Source organism: Centruroides sculpturatus, unplaced genomic scaffold, assembly GCF_000671375.1.
Source record: "Centruroides sculpturatus isolate CEXI.00-Female unplaced genomic scaffold, Cexi_2.0 scaffold1010, whole genome shotgun sequence".
In the NCBI taxonomy this organism is placed as follows: domain Eukaryota; kingdom Metazoa; phylum Arthropoda; class Arachnida; order Scorpiones; family Buthidae; genus Centruroides; species Centruroides sculpturatus.
The window spans coordinates 189,035-191,821 of NW_019385312.1; positions in this window are offsets into that span (position 1 = coordinate 189,035).

A 2,787-nucleotide genomic window follows, 5' to 3' on the forward strand; every position below is an offset into this window, starting at 1 on the left:
GGTTCTAAATTATTTAAATTAATTAATTTATTTATAATTATTAATATTAATAAGAGATGGCGCCTAACGCTTACCTCTAGTGCCAAATTAATTACGTAATTTATTTAGTAATTAGCCTTAAAACTAGCCCGATGGATTTACGGCATATGTTTGGTGATTAGCTATATTACATCGGGTTTAGCGATGATTATATATATTACGCCTTGCCGGGGCTTGCGATGGCCGGTTGAGTGCCTTATAGGAGTAGGACGTGGGCACTGAATGTGTCCCCAGCCGGCATTGTAATAACCGTCGATGGTTACATAGTTATACGCTGGAAGAGGAGATCGGATCGGAGGTCCGGATAGCGTAACTGGCAACGCATCTGCACGGTAAGCAGGAGTTGTGGGTTCGAGTCCCGCTCCGGGCCGATTTTTTCTCCCAGCGGTTCTAAATTATTTAAATTAATTAATTTATTTATAATTATTAATATTAATAAGAGATGGCGCCTAACGCTTACATCTAGTGCCAAATTAATTACGTAATTTATTTAGTAATTAGCCTTAAAACTAGCCCGATGGATTTACGGCATATGTTTGGTGATTAGCTATATTACATCGGGTTTAGCGATGGCTATAGATAAAACAAGAAAAAAATGGAGAGAAGTGGACGCAAGAAAAAATTAACTGCCAGAGATAATCGAAAGATTTTCTTTCTTACAAAATAACAATTAGCAGTCATCTACTAGAGAGGGAGCTGCTAATTTACCAAAATCTGTCACATCAGACGATGTGGAAATGTGTTCATGATAATAGCATAAAATACTGAAAAATGAAAGTGATATTTGATACTTGTTCGCAAACAAAAAAGACTTCAATACGCTAAATCTGCCAAGAGTTGGACCAAGGAGTGGGAAAAAGTTGTGTTTTCTGATGAATAAAGTAGAATTTAGATGGACCAGATGGTTATGGATATTACTGGCATAATGTGAAAAGAGAAGCCAACGTTAGAATGAGTAGTCACTTAGGAAGCGACAATGTAATGGTTTGGGTGTTTTTGGATTCAATGGGAAAACTGATATTGTCGTTGTTAATGAAAAAATGGCTTCTTCAAAATATCAAGATATGTTAAAAAATAATTTAAGTGCATTTAGATCTTTAATTGGTGGAAGTATTTCAACGAGACAATGCTTCACTCTATTCATGAATATCACGTAAGATCTGGTTTAGTAATAGGAATAAATTTCGAAATTTAACGATTTGTTTTTATGATCGCGTTTCTAAAAAAGGAATAACCAAACCATTTTAGATATCCAGCACAAAACTTTTACTAAGCAAACGTTTTCGTTACATTCAAGCATTAAGAATCCAGCCAGATAACTAAAAAGGTTATGTTATTCGTTCTTTAAATACGAGTACATCCCAGTCGGCAATTTTCTGTTGATTGAGATTTGTTTCAATATAGAATTATTTTTGTATAACATTTGGTGTTAGAAACTACAGATATTTTCGTGTTTAATTGAAACGTCTAAAAAAGTAACATTCGTGCAATTTATAAAAGAAATTAAAATAAAAGTTACGGGCTAACTCGATGTCGATACCCAGTGCCGTAACTAGGCAGGTGCAACAGGTGCACCCGCACAGGGCCCACTTGGAAGGGGAGTCCAAAATGCATATATTTGTTTTTATTATTTTCCCAAATCTAATTAATTAAGGGGCCTAATTGCAAATTCTTGTACAGGGCACAGGAATGGCTAGTTACGGCACTGTCGATACCCTTTGTCGGTGACTGATTGAACTTCGCAACCCGGCGCTACTCAAATTGATCGGTTTTATAAATATTACATTCCCGGCTGTTATACAAAGGGAAAGTATGGCGATCCGGCAAAAAATGATCCCTCCAGATTTTTACATTTTCGAACTTAGGACACCTTGAATCGTCGAGAAATGCAAAAAAGTTCGGGGTAATTTCTGTATGTTTGGATGTTAGCGCACATGTATGTGCGCTATGTCTGTATGTGTGGTAGGGGCACAGTTTTGTCACTCTGTTTAAAGTTTAATAACTCCTGTGCTTTTTGACAAAAATTTCTGAAATTTTGCTGGGCAGTTTGTTTATTAGGGGGATTGATGCTATTAAATTTTGTGATTAAAAGTCGAGGGAGTGGAGAAATAATGGGGATCGCGTGTATCTCTAGTAGGGTCGGACTTAATGACGAATTTTACTTGTTATTATCATTTAAAATTTTTTATAAAACCCATCCCTATCCTCAAAATTAAGCTTTTTGACATTTTATAATAGTTAAAAATATAACAAGTTTTTAAATAAATTATGATATGATATTGAATATGATATTAAATGTCGCCGGGAAAGTTGAGCAACTCGTTGCTGGATTTATAAATTTAATTTCATAGAAGTATTGGTCCGCGAGGTATTGAAATGAAAAAAAAAGTTTGAGAACGGCCGAGTTAATTTGTTTCGAGGGGATACAGGTACTAGTTGAGATGTTGGTCGCCAGGGCGGCGCCACCATCTGGGATAAAGATTCACAAGTACCAAGATGCTCTCTCTAACATGTGTTGCATCTATTGTTTGAAATAAAATATTTTATTTCCTTAATTCGGTGGATTTCGTTATAGGATGTTACGGAAACTTAAGTGAAGCAAAGTTCGTCAAACAGTAATCCGCTGGCTGTTCGAGTGTAGTCACGTGTTAGGAATGAGACGTCACTCACTGCTCTATCACGTGATGCTAGAAACATGTCAGATGTTTCTCGTATCTCGTCACTAGAGGGCCGAGTTTCAGTGTAGTC